Source organism: Musa acuminata, unplaced genomic scaffold, assembly GCF_036884655.1.
Source record: "Musa acuminata AAA Group cultivar baxijiao unplaced genomic scaffold, Cavendish_Baxijiao_AAA HiC_scaffold_77, whole genome shotgun sequence".
NCBI classification, from domain to species: Eukaryota; Viridiplantae; Streptophyta; class Magnoliopsida; order Zingiberales; family Musaceae; genus Musa; species Musa acuminata.
Window position 1 is genome coordinate 10,001 of NW_027020358.1, and position 5,000 is coordinate 15,000.

The following is a 5,000-nucleotide window of genomic DNA, read 5'->3' on the forward strand; positions in this document are numbered from 1 at the left end:
GAGCGAGCGGCGAGCGGCGGACAGCGAGCGAAGCGAGAGGCAGCACCGTCCCTGCTATACGAAAGCCCCATCCAGCCCTGTGCCACCCGGGGGGTTCCAGGGTGCTGAGATGGCTGACATTTTGCTCCGCTCACGACGGTCGCCGCGGCACACAAGAACAGCCCAAAAACAGGCCAAAACAGCCCAAAAACGGGCCAAAACTGGCCATTTTTGGCTGCGCGAGCGAGCAGCGAGCGGCGGACAGCGAGCGAAGCGAGAGGCAGCACCGTCCCTGCTATACGAAAGCCCCATCCAGCCCTGTGCCACCCGGGGGGTTCCAGGGTGCTGAGATGGCTGACGTTTTGCTCCGCTCACGACGGTCGCCGCGGCACGCAAGAACAGGCCAAAAACTGGCCAAAACAGCCCAAAAACGGGCCAAAACTGGCCATTTTTTGCTGCGCGAGCGAGCGGAGAGCGGCGAACAGCGAGCGAAGCGCGAGGCAGCACCGTCCCTGCTATACGAAAGCCCCATCCAGCCCTGTGCCACCCGGGGGGTTCCAGGGTGCTGAGATGGCTGACATTTTGCTCCGCTCACGACGGTCACCGCGCCACACAAGAACAGCCCAAAAACAGGCCAAAACAGCCCAAAAACGGGCCAAAACTGGCCATTTTTGGCTGCGCGAGCGAGCGGCGAGCGGCGAACAGCGAGCGAAGCGAGAGGCAGCACCGTCCCTGCTATACGAAAGCCCCATCCAGCCCTGTGCCACCCGGGGGGTTCCAGGGTGCTGAGATGGCTGACGTTTTGCTCCGCTCACGACGGTCACCGCACCACGCAAGAACAGGCCAAAAACTGGCCAAAACAGCCCAAAAACGGGCCAAAACTGGCCATTTTTGGCTGCGCGAGCGAGCGGCGAGCGGCGAACAGCGAGCGAAGCGAGAGGCAGCACCGTCCCTGCTATACGAAAGCCCCATCCAGCCCTGTGCCACCCGGGGGGTTCCAGGGTGCTGAGATGGCTGACGTTTTGCTCCGCTCTCGACGGTCACCGCGCAATGCAAGAACAGGCCAAAAACTGGCCAAAACGGCCCAAAAACGGGCCAAAACTGGCCATTTTTGGCTGCGCGAGCGGCGAGCGGCGGACAGCGAGCGAAGCGAGAGGCAGCACCGTCCCTGCTATACGAAAGCCCCATCCAGCCCTGTGCCACCCGGGGGGTTCCAGGGTGCTGAGATGGCTGACGTTTTGCTCCGCTCTCGACGGTCACCGCGCAATGCAAGAACAGGCCAAAAACTGGCCAAAACGGCCCAAAAACGGGCCAAAACTGGCCATTTTTGGCTGCGCGAGCGAGCGGCGAGCGGCGGACAGCGAGCGAAGCGAGAGGCAGCACCGTCCCTGCTATACGAAAGCCCCATCCAGCCCTGTGCCACCCGGGGGGTTCCAGGGTGCTGAGATGGCTGACGTTTTGCTCCGCTCTCGACGGTCACCGCGCAATGCAAGAACAGGCCAAAAACTGGCCAAAACGGCCCAAAAACGGGCCAAAACTGGCCATTTTTGGCTGCACGAGCGAGCGGCGAGCGGCGGACAGCGAGCGAAGCGAGAGGCAGCACCGTCCCTGCTATACGAAAGCCCCATCCAGCCCTGTGCCACCCGGGGGGTTCCAGGGTGCTGAGATGGCTGACGTTTTGCTCCGCTCTCGACGGTCACCGCGCAATGCAAGAACAGGCCAAAAACTGGCCAAAACGGCCCAAAAACGGGCCAAAACTGGCCATTTTTGGCTGCACGAGCGAGCGGCGAGCGGCGGACAGCGAGCGAAGCGAGAGGCAGCACCGTCCCTGCTATACGAAAGCCCCATCCAGCCCTGTGCCACCCGGGGGGTTCCAGGGTGCTGAGATGGCTGACGTTTTGCTCCGCTCTCGACGGTCACCGCGCAATGCAAGAACAGGCCAAAAACTGGCCAAAACGGCCCAAAAACGGGCCAAAACTGGCCATTTTTGGCTGCACGAGCGAGCGGCGAGCGGCGGACAGCGAGCGAAGCGAGAGGCAGCACCGTCCCTGCTATACGAAAGCCCCATCCAGCCCTGTGCCACCCGGGGGGTTCCAGGGTGCTGAGATGGCTGACGTTTTGCTCCGCTCTCGACGGTCACCGCGCAATGCAAGAACAGGCCAAAAACTGGCCAAAACGGCCCAAAAACGGGCCAAAACTGGCCATTTTTGGCTGCGCGAGCGAGCGGCGAGCGGCGGACAGCGAGCGAAGCGAGAGGCAGCACCGTCCCTGCTATACGAAAGCCCCATCCAGCCCTGTGCCACCCGGGGGGTTCCAGGGTGCTGAGATGGCTGACGTTTTGCTCCGCTCTCGACGGTCACCGCGCAATGCAAGAACAGGCCAAAAACTGGCCAAAACGGCCCAAAAACGGGCCAAAACTGGCCATTTTTGGCTGCACGAGCGAGCGGCGAGCGGCGGACAGCGAGCGAAGCGAGAGGCAGCACCGTCCCTGCTATACGAAAGCCCCATCCAGCCCTGTGCCACCCGGGGGGTTCCAGGGTGCTGAGATGGCTGACGTTTTGCTCCGCTCTCGACGGTCACCGCGCAATGCAAGAACAGGCCAAAAACTGGCCAAAACGGCCCAAAAACGGGCCAAAACTGGCCATTTTTGGCTGCACGAGCGAGCGGCGAGCGGCGGACAGCGAGCGAAGCGAGAGGCAGCACCGTCCCTGCTATACGAAAGCCCCATCCAGCCCTGTGCCACCCGGGGGGTTCCAGGGTGCTGAGATGGCTGACGTTTTGCTCCGCTCTCGACGGTCACCGCGCAATGCAAGAACAGGCCAAAAACTGGCCAAAACGGCCCAAAAACGGGCCAAAACTGGCCATTTTTGGCTGCACGAGCGAGCGGCGAGCGGCGGACAGCGAGCGAAGCGAGAGGCAGCACCGTCCCTGCTATACGAAAGCCCCATCCAGCCCTGTGCCACCCGGGGGGTTCCAGGGTGCTGAGATGGCTGACGTTTTGCTCCGCTCTCGACGGTCACCGCGCAATGCAAGAACAGGCCAAAAACTGGCCAAAACGGCCCAAAAACGGGCCAAAACTGGCCATTTTTGGCTGCGCGAGCGAGCGGCGAGCGGCGGACAGCGAGCGAAGCGAGAGGCAGCACCGTCCCTGCTATACGAAAGCCCCATCCAGCCCTGTGCCACCCGGGGGGTTCCAGGGTGCTGAGATGGCTGACGTTTTGCTCCGCTCTCGACGGTCACCGCGCAATGCAAGAACAGGCCAAAAACTGGCCAAAACGGCCCAAAAACGGGCCAAAACTGGCCATTTTTGGCTGCACGAGCGAGCGGCGAGCGGCGGACAGCGAGCGAAGCGAGAGGCAGCACCGTCCCTGCTATACGAAAGCCCCATCCAGCCCTGTGCCACCCGGGGGGTTCCAGGGTGCTGAGATGGCTGACGTTTTGCTCCGCTCTCGACGGTCACCGCGCAATGCAAGAACAGGCCAAAAACTGGCCAAAACGGCCCAAAAACGGGCCAAAACTGGCCATTTTTGGCTGCACGAGCGAGCGGCGAGCGGCGGACAGCGAGCGAAGCGAGAGGCAGCACCGTCCCTGCTATACGAAAGCCCCATCCAGCCCTGTGCCACCCGGGGGGTTCCAGGGTGCTGAGATGGCTGACGTTTTGCTCCGCTCTCGACGGTCACCGCGCAATGCAAGAACAGGCCAAAAACTGGCCAAAACGGCCCAAAAACGGGCCAAAACTGGCCATTTTTGGCTGCACGAGCGAGCGGCGAGCGGCGGACAGCGAGCGAAGCGAGAGGCAGCACCGTCCCTGCTATACGAAAGCCCCATCCAGCCCTGTGCCACCCGGGGGGTTCCAGGGTGCTGAGATGGCTGACGTTTTGCTCCGCTCTCGACGGTCACCGCGCAATGCAAGAACAGGCCAAAAACTGGCCAAAACGGCCCAAAAACGGGCCAAAACTGGCCATTTTTGGCTGCACGAGCGAGCGGCGAGCGGCGGACAGCGAGCGAAGCGAGAGGCAGCACCGTCCCTGCTATACGAAAGCCCCATCCAGCCCTGTGCCACCCGGGGGGTTCCAGGGTGCTGAGATGGCTGACGTTTTGCTCCGCTCTCGACGGTCACCGCGCAATGCAAGAACAGGCCAAAAACTGGCCAAAACGGCCCAAAAACGGGCCAAAACTGGCCATTTTTGGCTGCACGAGCGAGCGGCGAGCGGCGGACAGCGAGCGAAGCGAGAGGCAGCACCGTCCCTGCTATACGAAAGCCCCATCCAGCCCTGTGCCACCCGGGGGGTTCCAGGGTGCTGAGATGGCTGACGTTTTGCTCCGCTCTCGACGGTCACCGCGCAATGCAAGAACAGGCCAAAAACTGGCCAAAACGGCCCAAAAACGGGCCAAAACTGGCCATTTTTGGCTGCACGAGCGAGCGGCGAGCGGCGGACAGCGAGCGAAGCGAGAGGCAGCACCGTCCCTGCTATACGAAAGCCCCATCCAGCCCTGTGCCACCCGGGGGGTTCCAGGGTGCTGAGATGGCTGACGTTTTGCTCCGCTCTCGACGGTCACCGCGCAATGCAAGAACAGGCCAAAAACTGGCCAAAACGGCCCAAAAACGGGCCAAAACTGGCCATTTTTGGCTGCACGAGCGAGCGGCGAGCGGCGGACAGCGAGCGAAGCGAGAGGCAGCACCGTCCCTGCTATACGAAAGCCCCATCCAGCCCTGTGCCACCCGGGGGGTTCCAGGGTGCTGAGATGGCTGACGTTTTGCTCCGCTCTCGACGGTCACCGCGCAATGCAAGAACAGGCCAAAAACTGGCCAAAACGGCCCAAAAACGGGCCAAAACTGGCCATTTTTGGCTGCACGAGCGAGCGGCGAGCGGCGGACAGCGAGCGAAGCGAGAGGCAGCACCGTCCCTGCTATACGAAAGCCCCATCCAGCCCTGTGCCACCCGGGGGGTTCCAGGGTGCTGAGATGGCTGACGTTTTGCTCCGCTCTCGACGGTCACCGCGCAATGCAAGAACAGGCC